We start from the raw sequence: 19889 nt of genomic DNA, 5'->3' as shown, positions 1-19889 counted from the left end.
TTGTGTCCCTTTACCAGTTCCTCCTTTTCCTCCTTCCCTCTCCCCCTCCCCACCATCAACATCATATCTCTTCACTTGTTAAGACATTAACAAGTTCAAGTGTTGTGATTGTTGTGTCTTCTTCCCCCACCACCCGTTTATTTGTTTGTGTATTTATTTATTTATTTTTATTAGCTCCCACAAATCAGTGAGAACATGCAGTATGCCTCTTTCTGTGTCTGGCTTATTTCATTTAATATAATTTTCTCTAAGTCCATTCATCTTGCTGTAAATGGCAGTATTTCATTATTTTGTATAGCAGAGTAGTATTCCATTGTGTAGATATACCACATTTTCCTTATCCACTCATCTGAGGATGAGAATTATTCTTTTATAATTATTTTGATCTACCTTTCTGTTTGTGGTTATTTCCTCTTTTCACTTCTGATTTTGGATTTTTATTCACCTGTTCTCCCCATGGGCTCACACTGGCATATATTTTCTGGTCAAATGGAGTTCAAGTATTCAGCCTGTCCAGTGGTATGTTGGTAAATGTTTAACCACTGGCTATCTCAGGGAGGAAAAACATCTCCTGGTTTGTAGCATTTTCTGATTTCCATGATGTGAGTACTCCTACCACGTCCAACTTATGCCACTAGTGGGATGTCCTGAAGGTGAGATTGGGAAGAGAGGCACACGGTCAGCTCACTGCTCTGGCCACCACAGAGCTTGTCTTCTGTGGGCATGATGACCTCATCTCTGTTTCCTTCTCTTCTTTACACTTAGGGTCTTTGAGAATAAAATGTGCTGGGAACTGTTCTAGACCCTTAATGTGGAGTAACTCAGTTAGTCCTCACAACTCTACGAGATGGGGATAATTGTCCCCATTTTACAAGTGAGGAAACTGAGGCACGAGAGGTTATGTAACTGGCATCAGGTCACACAACAGCACCAGGACTTTGATTATAAATCTTTAAAAGAAAAAAAGAGAACTGATTTGTTGCCAGACAGGTAATAGTGTGCATTTCAGATTCTAACTTTCTCTTAGCAACAATCTCTACCACAGAATGTTCTTTTTTGAAGGGCTCTTTCATGGAACTGTATGATGATATGGGTAACATTTCTGTTTGAAATCTACCTTCTGTCTGTTGGTTATGCCAACCTGGAAAGGATAGGAAGCAGAACCTGAAGGTCCTTTTATTTGGCTGTTGAATAAGAGTCTAGAAGATGTTGGTAATACCATGCTTGACATTCCGGGTGGACTGTTGAGGATAGTGTCAGGATACAAGCAATCCTTCTGCTGTGTTGATACTCCAGGTGTAACCAGAGACATCTGAAATAAACAAGCCAGTTCACGAGCAGTTATTTGTTCTAAAGATGCTGTCAGTGATGACCTTAGGGTCATCTAAGGAAGGAAAACTAAGGCCTTCCCTGTAGGTAAGGGCCAACCAAGAAGACGCTAGCATTACTGTAGAGGGTGGAGCATAGTTGCTGGGATATGAGAAATGTTTGGGATATGAGATATGAAAAGTATGTATGCAATATTATCTGAGTACATGTTCTGGAATCAGTTTACACCAGTTTCTTTGACAATGAATTTAGCTACAATTAAACCAGTGCCATCGTAGTGAACTCTTAAAGGGTGCCACTGACGTGCTCATTTTGTGAGTACTTCTTAAAATGCATGGAGAGCTGACAGAAGCATAGAAGGTTTTTTGTTATACAGAGATTTTGATTTAATGCCACAGCAAAACATACTGATATGAGCTAGTGGGGCAAATGGCCAATCTAAATGAACGATTTTAAGAGTAACCTGGTTTTAATTCAAGTGTCAATGGTAATGTAAATAGTTGTTCTCAAATGCTGGTCTGTACTATTGGTGAGATGAGCAAAATAAGCGTAATGAGGTGTTTTTTTCTTAAAACAACATTTTTTTCAAAGTAAAACATTACTCTCAGTCCTGAGATTATGGCCTACCTTTTCTTGAATATTAAAAAAGTCATTGTTTTCTGAAATAAGGTAATTGTAGATTATCACTTATCCTTTCCTTTCTTTCCATTCCTTCTTTGTGTCTCCTTTTCTTTCTCCTTTCTCCCCCTCTCTGCTCCTTGCTAGACAAAGTTAAAAAGTTGGCAACCCTCTGTTAGTTTTCTAAATTAAAAGAAAAAAAAGTTTACTAGTCTGAAAAATCCCAAGTCTTAGAACCACTGAGCACAGCTAACTTTTACACATGGGTGCCTAGGACTTGTTTAGGGTGTAGGCAGTCAGCGGTATTTAGCTGGTACGCTGATCCTAAGACTGTTGTAGGTTCTCAGAGCCCTCGCATATCCTGTTCTTGTTTACAGGGTGGAGATCCTTACTAAATTTTCTGTTCTATAATTGAGGGGTAAATAAGTAGGTGTTAACTTAGCTTATTGTTTTAAATTTCAAAAGTTATGAATAAGTGAGTAATTTGAGGGTACTTCAAAAAGTTCATGGAAAAATATAATTAAAAGATAATATGAATCTTTTCATGAACCTTTTTGATTTTTTCACATTTTCGAGTGTTTGCATATACATAATCTTGGGGATGGGACCTAAGTCTGAACACATAATTTATTTTTATGTTTCATATACACCTTATACACATAGATGGAAGGTAGTTTTATACATATTTTTTATAATTCTGTGTATGAAACAAAGTTTGTGTACCTTGAACCATCAGAAAGCAAAGGTGTCGCTCTCTCAGACACTCCTGTTGACAGCTGTTGTGCTTGTTTGGCATCATCACTGTTCCTGACCCTGAATTTACATGCTCCTGATATTCAATCATTTTCTCACACTTATTTACACATAAGTACTTAACAGTAAAAAGTATGACATACCATTAATGCAGTGAAAAATAATGTGTTCACGGTACCTAAGCAGCACAGCAGTGTCACCAGAACATGTGTGTCAGCTGTTTCCCAGCAGCACCCACAAACAGCAGCAGGCTTTCGGTCTCTGCCTGTGAGGGTGTGTTTTGATTAAAAGGTTACTGTACACCGTATTTTACTTTTTTTAGATGAGAAGAAACATCAGAAGTAGTTGAGAGACCAGGAAGTGGGTCCTCTAGGGATGAGGAGGCATTTTGTTGGGTGATTTTAAAAATTTTTCCTCCAGAGTCATCTGCCTCATTAACAACGGAAGTCTCTCTTTGATTTTATAAACTCTTGTGGCTTCTTGTTCTGTCATGAATGCACACTGCTCTGGTCCTTCAGTGAGCCTATCACACATTTTTTTTTTTTTTTTTTTTGTCTTTTTCGTGACCGGTGCTCCACCAGTGAGTGCACCGGCCATTCCTATATAGGATCCGAACCCGCAGCAGGAGCGTCGCTGCGCTCCCAGCACTGCACTCTCCCGAGTGCGCCACGGGCTCGGCCCGTATCACACATTTTGATACTGTCGTCTAGAGGCACATTTTCTGCGGTGTTAACACTGTCATCTTCGTCATCACTGTTATCATGATCACCTTGACATAGAAAAATGTTGGCTGTCCAACAGGGCCCTCACATTGACGTTAAAGACTTCTTCAATATCCACTTCCTCCAGCCCACTGTCAAACTCTGACAGCGCATCTTTTGCATGTGTTAAGGAGGTCAGACATCGCTTTTTTCTCACTTGACATGCTGAATCCTCAAACCACCATCTTGTTCATCATCACCACTGAACATAGTTGCAGGCCAGAGGTTGTGATGGGTGTGCCAGGCGTGCACAACTGTCTATAGTCACTGTGTTCCAGGCGTTGGCAAGAGCATAAACAGCATCCTTTGTACTAAACTCCTTTTGAAAACCTTTCATGTCCACACCTCTGTTCACTGCTGCTAGCATGCTGTTCAAGAAAGTGTTTTTATATTTACTCTTTATTGATCTAAGGATACCCTGGTCACATGGCTGAATTAATGAAGTCACATTTGGGGAAAAGTACATGGCAAAAACATTATTTCAGATGAGAATTTCAGCTGGAAAATGAGCAGAACAGTTGTCAATGAATAACAAAATCTTACAGTTGTCATCCAGTCCAGCTTTCCTGCAGTGCATATGAGTTGATGGTACAAAATATTAGTGAAACCAACCAGAAAAGATGTCCCCTTTGATCCATACTTTCTTGTTAGCATGATGATGGATTGGCAAGAAATTCACTCCTTGAAAACAGCAAGGGCGCAGGATTTTGGCTATCACAGAAAGTTTACACTTACTCATGCCTGCTGTGTTAGCACATCCCAGTACAAGTATCCTGTCCTTGCCATCCTTAATTCCTATAAGGGCTGTCTCATCAGCTGTAGCCAGTGACTTTCTGAGGCAGTGGCACCAAAACAGTGACGTTTCATCAGCATTATGGACTTGTTCTGGTGTCAGATTTTCATCAGCATTGACCTTGGCAAACTTGTCAAAGAATTTCTCTGCTGCTTCTTATCAACAGATGGTTTTTCACCACAAATCATTAAAATTTTAATGTCATGTCTGTTCTTTAATTTCTGTAATCAGCCTGTTGAGTATTCCCAGTTCCCTTCAATTTTCAGCCCATGGTGACAGATCTTTGCTTGTTTCATGACCAGCATGCCATGCAGTGCATGTGTTTGCTGCAGGGCTGATGGATGCACTCTTTCAATACGCAGTTCAGATCTTCATTTTAGCTTGATGCAGCGTTTTTCTGTTTTTCACTAACTTCTGTTTGTCACTTTCATCACAGAAGTCCAGCATCTTATACTTCTGTTTCCTCAGGGTGCATATGATGATCATTCCAACACTGTACTCTTCTGTGAGACATTTCACACTTACGCTGATATCTAGTTTCTCCAACAGCTTGACTTTCTGGGTTATAGATAAACATAAATGCTTCCTTTTTTTTTTTTTTCTTTTTAAATCACTGTTACCCACAGGGGTATCTGCTTTTTTGTCATTTTCAGCAATATCTTCACACCATAGAGCAGAAGATAAGCAAAAACACACAGTGAGTCATGCACATAGGTCTTGGCCCTGTTGTGGGGTATCATGGGGACCTGCTGTTGGCTCATCCAGCCTGTGCGTGTGCCATTTTATTACCCTTTGTGGGCCTGCTTGCGTCGGGGAATCTGGGCATGTGTGGAAAAGATATATCCCAGCTGAAGGGGGCCAGGAGGTTCTTCTTTCCCTTGGGGATGCTGAATAAACTGTGTGTTGTGCACCTGCATTGTGACTGTGACCCATCACAAGTTCAGGTATGGAGTTTTCCACTTGTGGTGTCAGGTTGGCACTCAGAGAGTTTTGGATTTTGGAGCATTTTGGACATAAAATGTATGACCTAGTCCTCTCATGAAGAAGTGGTTGTCTATGGGCTGGTGTGGGCCCAGGGCCTGTGTTTGAGCTGCTGGTATTGTGCAGAGCAGCATCAACCGCCCCTTTATTCGGTGGGCGGGGCAGTGCGGTGGACACTCAGTGTGTCTGTAGGCAGCACTGCCAGCGCAATGCCGCCTGTACTGCACATGGAAAAACAGACCACTTAAGTGAAGGGAACTTTACAGATATTGGCACAGACTTATGGCAACTGTTAATAGTATTGGGCAGATATTTCAGAATAAGTCTGGGCAGTGAAATGGATTGATATCCAGGATTTAATTCTAAATGGTCCAGTGGGAAGCAGTCTGGGCGAGACAAGATGGGCCATGAATTGATCACTGCTGAGGCTGAGTGGGGGGCACACAAGGATTCATTGTGCTGTTCTTTCTACTGTTAGATATGTGTGAAATTTCCCAAAATATAAAAGAAAACATAAAAGATGAAAGAAAAGCAAACAAAACTCCTAGCCATCTAGGAACAGTGCTAAGGTGGAAATTTGGACTTGGACCTCTGGTTCCTTGTTTCCCTGGGGATATGCTAAGCAGCTGCTGACTGTTACCTGCTGAACAGAGCCACAGCTGCAGTCAGAGGAAAGCATGCTGGGTGAGCTGTACTCCCTGAAATTACCCTGGTAGGTACATAGAAGTATGACAGATTTAGTGTGTTTAAGTCCAGCATCGTTATCCTAGTTCCCTGCCTCTCCCGTTTGGAACTGTGGTGCAGGGCGGAGGTGGCTGTGCTCACAGGCTCAGGAGGCAGCCTTCTCCTGATCGGGCCCTTGAACCTCCATTCCCCACTCTGTGGGCAATTATTGTGATATGCTTTGTGTATGTCCTTTTGTGTGTCTGTGTTCCTATAAGCACATATTGTTGTTTGGCATGTATGTGTTTTAAATTGTATAGATGTATTGTGTTTTTTGTTTGTTTGTTTGTTTTGTTTTTTAATCCTATATAAAGATGACCGGTAAGGGGATCTCAACCCTTGGTTTGGTGTTGTCAACACCACGCTCAGCTAGTGAGCTAACTGGCCATCCCTATATAGGATCCGAACCCATGGCCTTGGTGTTAGCACCGCACTCTCCCGAGTGAGCCACGGGCCGGGCCTAGATGTATTGTGTTATGGACTTGATTCTGTTTCTTACATTGTTTCAGTTGGCCCAGTGTTTTTAAGATTTATCCACATTACCGTGTGCCCACCTAGTTCACCACCTCTAACTGTGCTTGGTATTTCCACACATTTGCTGCATGCTCTCTGCCTCCTCATCTTCATATGTGATCCTCCAGCAGGCAGGAGTGCCATTGCTGGGCTAGGGATAAATTCCCTAAGCACTGTCTTGGTTGCTTCAGAACTGGCACCCCATCTTCCCAGGGTCAGGAGTGCGTAAGCTAACTCCTCCCACCCCATCCTGCCAACACTTCTAACAATCTGGTCAGTCCAACAGGTGTAACCTGAGAACATTTAACTGTTTTTTCAAAGAATCAGTGTTTAGTTCAGGTAATCTCACTTTTAAAATTTCCTGTCTTATTGATTCAGGTTATTATATTTATTCTTGCTTTTTCTTTTGGTTTGCTTTGGTGTTATTTTCTAACTTCTTAAGTGAATTGTTTAGTTTGTTTAATTTTTAAATTTTTTTTTTTTAAAGATGACCGGTAAGAGGATCTTAACCCTTGACTTGGTGTTGTCAGCACCACGCTCTCCCGAGTGAGCTACGGGCTGGCCCTAGTTTGTTTAATTTTAACTTCTGTTATTTCCTGGTAAATATATTAAAATTATACATTCTTTTCTAAAGTACTGCTTATAGCTGTGTCTCACAAATTTTGTCATGTGATATTTTTGTTATTATTAAATTGTATATATTCCTACTTTTTAACTAAAGGGGTTTTTATGGATTTGTTATTTAGTTTCAGGTACAGAGGATTTTTAAAAACAATTTTATTGAGATAAAATTCACACTGTAAAATTCACTCATTTAAAGTGTACAATTCAATGGGTTTTAGTGTGTTCACACAATTGTGCATCTATCACCACAATCAATTTTAGAACATTTTGATCACCCCCAAAAGAAGCCCCTTATCTTTTATCAGTTATTTCCTGTTTCCCCATCCTCCCACCCACCCTGCCCTAGGCTACCATTAATCTATGTTTTGTCTTATAGATTTGCCTGTTCTAGTCATTTCACATAAATGGCATCATACAATATGTGGTCATTTGTGTCTGACTTCTTTCTCTTAATGTAATGTTTTCCAGGTTCATCCAGCTTATTGTATTTATAAGAACTTCATTCCTTTTTATTTATTTATGTTTTATTTTTATTTATTTATCTATTTTAAAAGATGACCGGTAAGGAGATCTTAACCCTTGACTTGGTGTTGTCAGCACCACGCTCTCCCAAGTGAGCTATGGGCCGGCCCTATATAGGGATCCAAACCATGGCCTTGGTGTTATCAGCACCACAATCTCCCCAGTGAGCCACGGGCCGGCCCCTTCATTCCTTTTTATTACTGAATAATATTTCATTGTGTGGTTATGCCATATTTTATTTATCAGCGTATTTCTTGACGGACATCTGGGTTGTTTCAACATTTTGCCTATTATGAATAATGCTGCTGTGAACATTTGTGTACAAGTTTCTGTGTGGACGTATGTCTTCATTTCTCTTGCGTGTGTACCCAGGAGTGAGGTTGTGAGGTTTGTGTTTAATTGTTCAAGGAAATGCCAGACTGTTTTCTACAACAGCTGCACCATTTCACATTCCCACCAGTAGTGTAAGAAGTTTCCAATTTCTCCACATCCTCACCAACACTTATTACCTGTTGATGGAGTTTGGATGTGTTGTCCTCCCAGAACTCACGTGGAAATCTGATCTCCAATGTGGCAGTGCTGGAAACTGATTGAGTCATGGGGGTGGATCCCTCATGAATGGATTAATGCTCTCCCTGGGGAGGGGGGAGTAGTGAGTGAGTTCTCGCTCTATTAGTTTCCACAAGAGCTAGTTGCTTAAAAAGACCCTGGCACCTTCTCTCTCTCTCTCTCTTCCTCTTGCCATGTGATCTGCTTGTACCTGCCGGCTGCTGCCACTTTCCACCATGAGTAGAAGCAGCCTGAGGCCCGTGCCAAATGCAGCTGTCCCAGAATCGTGAGCCAAATAAACCTCTCTTCTTTATAAATTACCCAGTCTCAGGTAATTCTGTTATAGCAACACAAAACGGACTAATACACCTGTCTTTTTGATGACGGCCATCCCAGCAGGTGTGAAGTGGTGTCTCATCGCGTTTCCCCAATGGCTGATGATGGTCAGCATCTTTTCATGTGCTTATTGGCCATTTAGATGTTTTCTCCAGAGAAACATTTGTATGTTGCTCGTTTTTTATTTTTTTGGTGGCTGGCCAGCACAGGGTGTCATCAGCATCACACTCTAACCTGCTGAGCCAATGGACTAGCCCCCTTTGCTCATTTTTAAAATTTGTCTTTTTATTATTGAATTGTAAGCGTTCTTATATATATTCTAGGCACAAGTCCCTTAGGTAGATGATTTACAAAAACTTTCTCTCATTTTATGGGTTGTCTCTATATTTTCTTGAAGGTGTCATTTGAAGCATAAGTTTTATTTTTGATGAAGTCCAATTTCTTTGTTTTTTATTTTATTGTTTTTAGTGTCTTATCTAAGAAACCATTGCCAAACCCAAGGTCGTGAAGATTTGCCTCTATGTTTTCTTCTAAGAATTTTGTTGTTTTAGTCCTTAAATTTAGGTCTTCGATCCATTTTGAGTAAATTTTATATATGATGTTAGGTAGGGGACCAACTATTTCTTTTGCTTGTGGATAGTTTCCCCAGCACCATTTGTTGAAAAGACTGTACTTTTCCTGAAAATCAATTGAACAAATATGTGTGGTTTTATTTCTTGACTCTCAGTTCCGTTCTGTAGGTCTATATGTCTATCCTTGAGCCCTGTAGTGGATTGAGTTATGTCCCCCTAAAACTCACTGAAACTTGACTTGTGTCCCCAAGTTTTATAGATTAGAAACTTGGCCCCCACTGTGACTGTTAAGAGGGTGGGAAATCCTATTATGGTAACTGAAAGGTGGAGGCTTGAAGAGGTGATTAGATTGTAGGACCGTGCAGTAGTGAATGGACTAAAAATGGTGGTCAGGGGTGTGGTTCTGAGGGATTTCAAAGAAGAAGAGGCTATGTCTCTCTGCTCTGCTCTCTCTGCTTCCACGATCTTGCAATGTGAGACCCCTGGGTCACTATCACCACCACCAGATGAACTTTGGACTTCCCAGCCTCAGAAACTGTAAGCAATAAATTTCATTTTCTTTATAAATCACCCAGTTTAAGGTACTTTGTTATAAGCAGTGGAAATGGACTAATACAGAAAATTGGTACCAGTGAGTTGGGGTGTTGCTTATAACAGATACTTGAAAATGTGGAAATGGCTTTGGAACTGGGTGTTAGGCAAAGGTTGGAGGAGTTTGGAGTACTCAGAAGAAGACAAAAGGCGAGGGAAAGTTTGGAATGTCTTAGAGACTGGTTACGTGGTGGCGAGCAGAATGCTGATAGAAATATGGACTGCAAAGGCTATTCTAAGGATGTCTCAGATAGAAATAAGGAGTTTTTCAGAAACTGGGGCAAAAATCACCCTTGCTGTGAACTGGCAAAGAACTTGGCTGCGTTGTGTCCATGCCCTAGGACTTTGTGGAAGTTGGAACTTAGGAGCTGTGAACCAGAGTACTTGGTGGAAGAAATTTCTAAGCAGCAAAGCATTACAGAAGCTGCATGGCTACTTGTAACATCCTATTCTGAGTTATGGCGGCAAAAGCATGACATAAAGCCAGAACTTAAAAGGGAAGCAGAACGTAAAGATTTGGAAAATTTGCAGCCTGGCTATGTGGTAGAGAAGCAGAGAGCATTTTCAGAAGGAAAATTCATTAGTACTAAGAAGATTAACACAAAAGAATGGGATTATCAAGAGAAGGCTAAAATGCCCTGAAGGCATTGCAGAAGCCTCTGGAACCAGTCCTTCCATTTCAGGCCCAAAGGCCTAGGGAGACAGAATGGTCTTGGGGAACAGGCTTGAGGAGCCCTCCACGGTGCTTCAGGCACCAGCACCCCAGCTGCTTTGGCTACTCCAGCTGTGGGTAAATTGGTCCCATGTGTGACTGGATATGCAGCTTTGGAAAATACAAGCTGGAAACCTTGGCAGCATCCATGTGATGTTAGGTCTGCAGGCTCACAGAATGCTAGAGCTATGGAGGCTTGGGAGCCTCCACCCAGATTTCTGAGGATATATGGAAAAGTCTGGGGGCCCAGGAAGAGATCTGTGTCAGGGGCAGAGTCACCACAGACAACCTTCACTAGAGCAATGCTGAGCAGAAACGTGGGGTCGGAGTTGCAGCAGAGAAACCCCAACAGCACCATGCCTAGTGGAGCTGTGAGAGTGGGCCAGCCATGGAGACCCCTGATTTGTGGAGCTACCAGAATGGAACACCAGCATGGGAGAGCTGAAGTGTGGCCTGAGACCAGGAAAGTCATAGGAGTGGAGCTGTCCAAGGTCTTGGGGACTCAACCCCAACACCAACGTGCAGAGGACATTGAACATGGAGTCAAGGTACATGATTTGCCAGCTTCGAGATTTGATGCCTGTCCTGTTGGGTTTCAGGCTTGTTTGGGACCTGTTGCCCCTTTCTTTTGGCCTATTTTTCCCTTTGGAATGGGAATATGTACCCTATGTTTGTTCCAACATTGTATCTTGGAAGTAGATAATTTGTTTTGATTTCACAGATGGGACTTTAAACTTTGGACTTTTGAGTTGAAACAAGTTAGGACTTTGGGGATGAAATGAGTGTATTTGTATGTGAAAAGGACATGAGTTTTGCGGGGGCCAGGGGTGTAATGTAGTGGATTGAGTTATGTCCCCCCAAAACTCCCTGCAGCTTGAATTGTGTCCCCTAAGTTTTACATATTAGAAACTTAGCCCCCGCTGTGACTGTTAAGAGGCTTGGAAATCCTATTATGGTAACTGAATGGTAGAGCCTTGAAGAGGTGATTGGATTGTAGGACTGTGCAGTAGTGAGTGGATTAAAAATGGTGGTCAGGGGCGTGGTTCTGAGGGCTTTAAAAGAAGAGGAAAGTCTGTCTCTCTCTTTTCTCTCTCTGCTTCCACCATCTTGCAATGTGAGACCCCTGGGTCATTGTTGCCACCCCGAGATGGACTTTGGACTTCCCAGCCTCAGAAACTGTAAGCAGTAAATGTCATTTTTCTTTATAAATCACCCAGTTTCAGGTACTCTGTTATAAGCAATGGAAACGGACTAATACAGGCTGGTACCACACTGCCCTGATCACTAGATTTGTAGTGAATTTTGAAATCGGAAGTGTGAGTCTCCAGCTTTGTTCTTCTTTTTCAAGATTGTTTTCTGTGTTCTGGGTCCCTTGCATTTCCTTTGAATTTTAGGAACTTATCAATTCACACTTAGGATTTTTAAAAACTTTCTTTTAGACACTAATTTCTGAGCTTTTTTTTATTGTGTTTGGAGAACACAGTCTGTAAGCTAATGGTCTTTTAGAGTGTATTGATGTTTCTTTTATATGTGGTTAATATTTGTAAATATTACATGGTGTGTTTAAAAAGAATTTGTATTTTCTGTTCTTTAGGTTTATTTTATATCTCTTTAATAGTTTGAGCTTAGTAATATTTACATTTTTGACATTGCAACTGTAAGAAATAATACAGAGAGATCCCTTGTACACTTTGCCCAGATTTCTCTAGTGGTAACATTTTTCAAAATTGTAGTGGAATAGCACAGCCAGGAATGGACATTGATCGAGACCTTGTTCAGACTCCCCTTTTATGCATGTGTGCGTGCATGTATGTGCGTGCACGTGTCTGGTGTTCCACGGTTTGTCCCCTGTACTTACTGTCACAGTCAAGATACTGAAGCTTCAAAGCCGTGAGGACCCCTGGTGTTGCCCTTTTGTAACCACACTGACCTCCCTCCTGCCACCCATCCATCCTTGTCCCTGATTGCTGGAACCAGTCATCTCTCCTCCATTTGTAAGATGTTATATACATGGAATCATACAATGTGTAACCTTTTGGGATTGGCTTTTTTTGCTCAGTGAAAGTTCCCTAGAGGCTCATCCATGTTGTTACAGGCATCAGTGGTTCCTTATTATTGCTGAGTAATATTCCATGGCATGAACTTAAGTTTTTATTTCTCTAGGATCAATGTCAAGGACCAAGGCAGTTTTTATCTATGGATTTCTGTCGGTTGCTGTTCTCTAGCAGCTGAAGAATTCTGTAAGGTGCGTATGTGTTCATGATGGTTAGCTCTACCCCATCGTCCCTTCCACCTGTATATAGCATCCTTCTTTGCCTGTCAGTATTTTTTGCCTTAAATTTTAGTTTGTCAGATATTAAGATTGTATCTGAACTTTCTTTTGGTTCATGTTTGCCTGGTGTATGTTTTACAGTCTTTGTATTTCTACCTATCTTAGTTTTTTAAGGTGTATCTTTCGTAGTAAACATTGTTGGATATTACTTTTTAATTCAATCTGAGAAACGGTTTTCATTGATTAGTTTATCCCATATGTAGTTATTGAGATTATTATATTAGTACTAATTTCTGCCATTGTATTTCATGTTTTTCATTTACTGATACTTTGCTTTTGTTTATTTTTCCTTTCCTGTTTCCATTGGATAGATTATGGTGGGGTTTTTTGTTTTTTGTGCTTTTTGTTTTTTACTGCTGGTTTTCAAGTTACACATTCTGTTTTTGTTTTTATGGTGATCTCTCTAAACTCAAGAATCTTTGTCATGGGTATTTCTCCTGACTTTTTAAGCTTAACGATATCTGCTTTACTCCAGCAAGGTGGCTACCAGTTCACCTTATTGTCATATCAACAGGTAGAGAAATGTCTGCTAGGTATAATCCTGGCAAGAGGAATGCACGTCCAGAGGATACTGCTTATTTGGTTGACAGTGGGGAGTGATAAAATGCCTAATGACATGCCACAGAATTTTTACCTCAGCTCTATTTTATAAAAAATTTTAAGTAATGATTTAAAGATAAATTAGGATTTCTTATCACATAAGCAGATAACTCAAAGCTTGTTAATAGCTATAATATTGAATGTAGAACAGAGATTTGGAGCAGGAGTGGTACGGTGAGTGGTGTGCGTACACCATGAAGGAGGCTTGTGGGAAACATTTCAGGTCCGTAAACTCAGTTGGGAAACAGTGGCCAAAGTGAGAATACTGGGCAAGGCGGTTTTTTGTTTTGTTATTGTTATTGAAATCATACAGATTTGAAATTGCAGATTATTTATATTAAGCATCAACAATTTATGAATTCTTTATTTTATTTTATTTTATTTTAATTTTTATTTTTTTTCCTTAATTTTATTTTGTCGATATACAATGTGGTTGATTATTGTGGCCCATTACCGAAACCCCCCTCCCTCCTCCCTCTCCCCTCTCCCTCCCAACAATGTCCTTTCTGTTTGCTTGTCATATCAGCTTCAAGGAATTGTAGTCGTTATGTCTTCTTCCCCCCCCACCCAGTTTTTTTTTGTGTGTGTGAATTTATTAATTTATTTTTAGCTCCCACCAATTAGTGAGAACATGTGGTATTTCTCTTTCTGTGCCTGACTTGTTTCACTTAATATAATTCTCTCAAGGTCCATCCATGTTGTTGCAAATGGCAGTATTTCATTCGTTTTTATAGCTGAGTAGTATTCCATTGTGTAGATGTACAACATTTTCCGTATCCACTCATCTGATGGTGGACATTTGGGCTGGTTCCAACTCTTGGCTATTGTAAAGAGTGCTGTGATGAACATTGGGGAACAGGTATACCTTCGACTTGATGATTTCCATTCCTTTGGGTATATTCCCAGCAGTGGGATAGCTGGGTTATATGGCAGATCTATCTGCAATTGTTTGAGGAACCTCCATACCATTTTCCATAGAGGCTGCACCATTTTGCAGTCCCACCAACAATGTACGAGAGTTCCTTTTTCTCCAAAACCTCGCCAGCATTTATCACTCACAGTCTTTTGGATTTTAGCCATCCTAACTGGGGTGAGATGGTATCTCAGTGTAGTTTTGATTTGCATTTCCCGGATGCTGAGTGATGTTGAGCATTTTTTCATATGTCTGTTGGCCATTTGTATATCTTCCTTAGAGAAATGCCTACTTAGCTCTTTTGCCCATTTTTTAATTGGGTTGCTTGTTTTTTTCTTGTAAAGTTGTTTGAGTTCTTTGTATATTCTGGATATTAATCCTTTGTCGGATGTATATTTTACAAATATTTTCTCCCACTCTGTTGGTTGTCTTTTAACTCTGTTAATTGTTTCTTTTGCTGTGCAGAAGCTCTTTAGTTTGATATAATCCCATTTGTTTATTTTTCCTTTGGTTGCCCGTGCTTTTGGGGTCGTATTCATGAAGTCTGTGTCCAGTCCTATTTCCTGAAGTGTTTCTCCTATGTTTTGTTTAAGAAGTTTTATTGTTTCAGGGTGCATATTTAATTCTTTAATCCATTTTGCGTCGAGTTTAGTGTATGGTGAAAGGTATGGGTCTAGTTTCATTCTCCTGCATATTGATATCCAGTTCTCCCAGCACCATTTGCTAAAGAGGCAGTCCCTTCCCCAGTGTATAGGCTTAGTGCCTTTGTCAAAGATCAGATGGCTGTAGGTGTGTGGGTTGATTTCTGGATTCTCTGTTCTATTCCATTGATCAGTGTGTCTGTTTTTATGCCAGTACCATATTGTTTTGGTTATTATAGCTTTGTAGTATAGTTTAAAGTCAGGTAGTGTTATGCCTCCAGCTTTTTTTTTTTTGCTCAGCGTTGCTTTGGCTATGCGTGGTCTTTTGTTATTCCATATAAATGTCTGGATAGTTCTTTCCATTTCTGAGAAAAATGTCATTGGAATTTTGATGGGGATTGCATTGAATTTGTATATCACTTTGGGTAGTATAGACATTTTCACTATGTTGATTCTTCCAATCCAAGAGCATGGGATATCTTTCCATCTTCTTGTATCCTCTCTAATTTCTCTCAGCAGTGGTTTGTAGTTCTCATTATAGAGATATTTCACCTCCTTGGTTAACTCAATTCCTAAGTATTTTATTTTTTTGTTGGCTATTGTAAATGGGCAGGCTTTCTTGATTTCTCTTTCTGCATGTTCACTATTGGAGAAAAGAAATGCTACTGATTTTTGTGTGTTGATTTTGTATCCTGCTACTGTGCTGAAATCATTTATCACCTCCAAGAGTTTTTTTGTAGAGGCTTTAGGCTGTTCGATATATAGGATCATGTCATCTGCAAACAGGGACAGTTTGACTTCATCTTTTCCAATCTGGATGCCCTTTATTTCCTTCTCTTCTCTGATTGCTCTGGCTAGTACTTCCAACACTATGTTGAATAGGAGTGGTGAGAGTGGGCATCCTTGTCTAGTTCCTGTTCTTAAAGGAAAAGCTTTCAGCTTTTCCCCATTCAGGATGATATTGGCAGTGGGTTTATCATATATGGCTTTAATTATGTTGAGATAATTTCCGTCTATACCTAACTTATAGAGGGTCTTTGTTATGAATGAGTGTTGAATTTTATCAAATGCTTTTTCAGCATCTATAGAGATGATCATATGGTCCTTGTGTTTGATTTTATTAATATGATGTATCACATTTATTGATTTGAATATGTTGAACCAACCTTGCATCCCTGGGATGAATCCCACTTGATCATGGTGAATAATTTTACGTGTGTGTTGCTGTATTCTGTTTGCTAGTATTTTATTGAGGATTTTTGCATCTATATTCATCAAGGATATTGGCCTGTAGTTTTCTTTTTTGGTTATATCTTTACCTGATTTTGGTATCAGGATGATGTTTGCTTCATAGAATGAGTTTGGGAGATTTGTGTCTGTTTCAATCTTTTGGAATAGTTTGTAAAGAATCGGTGTCAATTCCTCTTTGAATGTTTGGTAAAATTCTGCTGTGAATCCATCTGGTCCTGGGCGTTTCTTTGTTGGGAGCCTTCTGATAACAGCTTCAATCTCCTTTATTGTTATTGGTCTGTTCAGATTTTCTACGTCTTCATGGCTCAGTTTTGGGAGCTTGTGTTGGTCCAGAAATTTATCCATTTCCGCCAGATTTTCAAATTTGTTGGTGTATAGTTGTTTATAGTAGTCTTGAATGATTCCTTGTATTTTAGATGAATCAGTTGTAATATCGCCTTTTTCATTTCTAATTTTTGTTATTTGAATCTTCTCTCTTCTTTTTTTTGTTAGCCATGCTAATGGTTTGTCAATTTTATTTATCTTTTCAAAAAACCAACTTTTTGATTCATTGATCTTTTCTATTGTTTTTTGGGTTTCAATTTCATTCAGTTCTGCTCTGATCTTAATGATTTCTTTCCGTCTGCTAACTTTAGGTTTGGATTGTTCTTGTTTTTCTAGATCTTTAAGGTGAAGTGTTAGGTTGTTCACTTGCCATCTTTCCATTCTTCTGAGGTGAGCGTTTAATGCAATAAATTTCCCCCTTAATACTGCTTTTGCAGTATCCCACCGGTTTTGGTATGATGTATCATTATTTTCATTAGTTTCAGTAAATTTTTGGATTTCCTGCTTGATTTCTTCTTGGACCCATATGTCATTAAGTAGAATGCTGTTTAATTTCCATTTGTTCGTGCAGTTTCCAGAATTTCGTTTGTTATTGATTTCTAGTTTTAATCTATATGGTCTGAGAAAATGCATGGGATAATTCCAATTTTTTTGAATTTGTTGAGACTTGATTTGTGACCTAATATGTGTTCTATCCTGGAGGATGATCCATGTGCTGATGAGAAGAATGAATATTCTGAGGTTATTGGATGGAATGTTCTGTAGATATCTGCCATGTCCAATTGGTCTAGAGTATTGTTTAGATCTTGTATTTCTCTGCTGATTCTTTGCCTAGATGATCTGTCCAATATTGACAGTGGGGTGTTCAGGTCCCCTGCTGTTATGGTATTAGTGTCTATTTCCTTCTTTAGGTCTAATAGAGTTTGTTTTATAAATCTGGCTGCTCCAACATTGGGTGCATACATATTTATGATTGTTATGTTTTCTTTATGGATCAGTCCTTTTATCATTATGTAGTGTCCCTCATTGTGTCTTTTTATGGTTTTTAGTTTAAAGTCTACTTTGTCAGATATAAGAATAGCTACTCCAGCTCATTTTTCTTTTCTGTTTGCATGGTAAATCTTTTTCCATCCTTTCACTCTTAGTCTATGTGAGTCTTTATGGGTGAGGTGGGTCTCTTGTAGGCAGCATATAGTTGGGTCCTCCTTTTTAATCCAGTCAGCCAGTCTGTGTCTTTTGATTGGGGAATTTAAGCCTTTTACATTAAGAGTTGTTATTAAAAGTGTTGATTTATTCCTAGCATTTTATTGATTGTTGTTTGGTTGTCTTAGGTGTCTTTTATTCCTTGCTTTCTGATTTACTGTTTGTTTTCTGTGTTTGTTGGTTCCTCAGGTTGTAGATAGCCTTTTTGTTTGTTTGTTTTCTCTTCATGAATGCCATTTTTATTATACTAGTGGGTTTTGATTTTTCTTGGGTTTTTATGGCAGTGGTAGTTATTTTTCAGGAACCAAACCCAGTACTCCCTTGAGAATTTCTTGTACGGGTGGTCGTGTGGTTGTGAACTCCTGCAGATTTTGTTTGGCTGAGAAATATACTATTTGCCCTTCATTTTGGAAGGATAGCCTTGTTGGGTAGAGTATTCTTGGCTGACAATCTCTGTCTTTTAGTATTTTGAATATATCATCCCATTCCTTTCTGGCTTTTAGGGTTTGTGATGAAAAGTCTCATTTTAGCCTGATTGGGGCTCCCTTATAGGTGATTCGGCGCTTTTCTCTAGCAGCTTTTAAGATTCTCTCTTTGTCTTTGAGTTTTGCCAATTTGACTATAACTTGTCTTGGAGAAGACCTTTTTGGGTTGAATACGTTTGGAGATCGTTGAGCTTCTTGGATCTGAAGATCTGTGATTTTTCCTATACCTGGGAAATTTTCTGTCACGGTTTTGTTGAATATGTTTTCAATGCAATCTCCTTTTTCCTCCCCTTCTGGAATACCCATGACTCGGATATTTGAGCGCTTAAGGTTGTCTGATATCTCTCTCAGATTTTCTTCAATGCCTTTGATTCTTTTTTCTTTTCTTTTCTTTTCTTTTTTTGTCTGCTTGTGTTATTTCAAACAGCCCATCTTCAAGTTCAGAGGTTCTCTCTTCAACTTCCACAAGCCTGCTGGTTAAACTCTCTGTTGTGTTTTTTATTTTGCTGAATAACTTCTTCAGTTCGGCAAGTTCTGCTACATTTTTTTCCAGGGCATTGATTTCCTTGTACATTTCCTCTTTCAGATCCTGTATACTTTTCCTCGTTTCATCATGATGTCTAGCTGAGTTTTCTTGTATCTCATTGTTTACTTAGAATTATCACTCGAAATTCCTTGTCAGTCATTTCAAGGGCTTCTTGTTCTATAGGATCTAGAGCTTGAGATTTATTATCTTTGGGTGGTGTACTTTCTTGATTTTTCGTATTTCTCCTATCTTTTCTTTGATGTTTATTCATTGTGACAGGGGGTTTCACCGTCCACACGTTTGACACTATTGACTGACTAAGATGTTGCTGTGGTTGCCAATTTAGTATGGCTACCTCAGTGACTACTCAGTTGGCCTCTAGTGCCTTGCGTGTGTGGTTGCCTCAGGTCTTGGGCCTCTCCAGGGAGCCACCTCTCTGGTCAGTTTGGACTCTGCCGGGCTGCTGGGTGACGGGGCGGTACTGCAGGGTGTCGCTCCTTCCGCTGCCGCTTCGCCCGCTGCTGCCGCTGCCGCTGCTCATGCTGCTGCCGCTGCTGCTGCTGGTGCCACTCCCCCCGTTGCTGCCGCTTGCACCGCTACCGCTGCTGCTGGTTATGCCGCTACCGCCGGTGCCGCCGCTACCACCGGTGTCGCTTACGCCACTGCCGCCGCTGCCGCTGCCACCGGCTCCTCCACTGCTGCCGCTGCCACTGGTTCCTCCGCTGCTGCCGCTACCCGCTGCTGTCAAGGGCGCCGCTGCCGCAATGATTGGCTTCTTTGCTCCACTTTTTTTCCGCTTAAAAAATCAGGTGAAGGTTGGGGTGGGTGGGGGGAGGCTTTATCTCAAATAATTTTTGATTCACCAACTCCCTTCCAGCAAGGCTGACCCAAACACCGTCGTGTTGGAGCCCGGTCACTCTAGCACCGGCCCCGCGCGTCACTCGGCACAGGCGCCTCGGCCCTGCCCCCAGCCCACGTCCAATTTATGAATTCTTTCTGAATCTTGAACTTATATTAACAATTATTTAGCCTTAATTATTTGTTTTACTGATTTCTTTACCTGTGTCTGTTTGTTGTATATCATGTGTGTGTGTATATATATATTTTTTTATTTTATTTTTTATTTATTTATTTATTTTTCTCCAAAAGATGAATGGTTAGGGGATCTTAACCCTTGACTTGGTGCTGTCGGCACCACACTCTCCCGAGAGAGCACAGGCCGGCCCCTTGTATATCG

At 40.3% G+C, this 19889-nt stretch overlaps 1 protein-coding gene across 8 annotated transcripts in view; it reads left to right on the top strand.

The window, feature by feature from the left end:
- PPP6R2 (protein phosphatase 6 regulatory subunit 2) overlaps positions 1–19889 on the top strand; it is a 128976-nt gene that overhangs the window by 64985 nt on the left and 44102 nt on the right. For 6 of the 8 annotated variants that reach the window (XM_063115785.1, XM_063115784.1, XM_063115791.1 and 3 more), the window contains exon 3: positions 12541–12622. The exons of the other annotated variants lie outside the window; for them this stretch is intronic. The gene's annotated coding sequence lies outside the window, so the exon portion shown is untranslated. The remainder of the gene's footprint in view (positions 1–12540; positions 12623–19889) is intronic. 8 annotated transcript variants of the gene reach the window in all.

The sequence above is a fragment of the Cynocephalus volans genome, chromosome 12, assembly GCF_027409185.1.
Source record: "Cynocephalus volans isolate mCynVol1 chromosome 12, mCynVol1.pri, whole genome shotgun sequence".
Lineage (NCBI taxonomy): Eukaryota > Metazoa > Chordata > Mammalia > Dermoptera > Cynocephalidae > Cynocephalus > Cynocephalus volans.
Note: the sequence above shows the minus strand (reverse complement) of the source record. Positions and strands in the feature narration are given on the sequence as shown.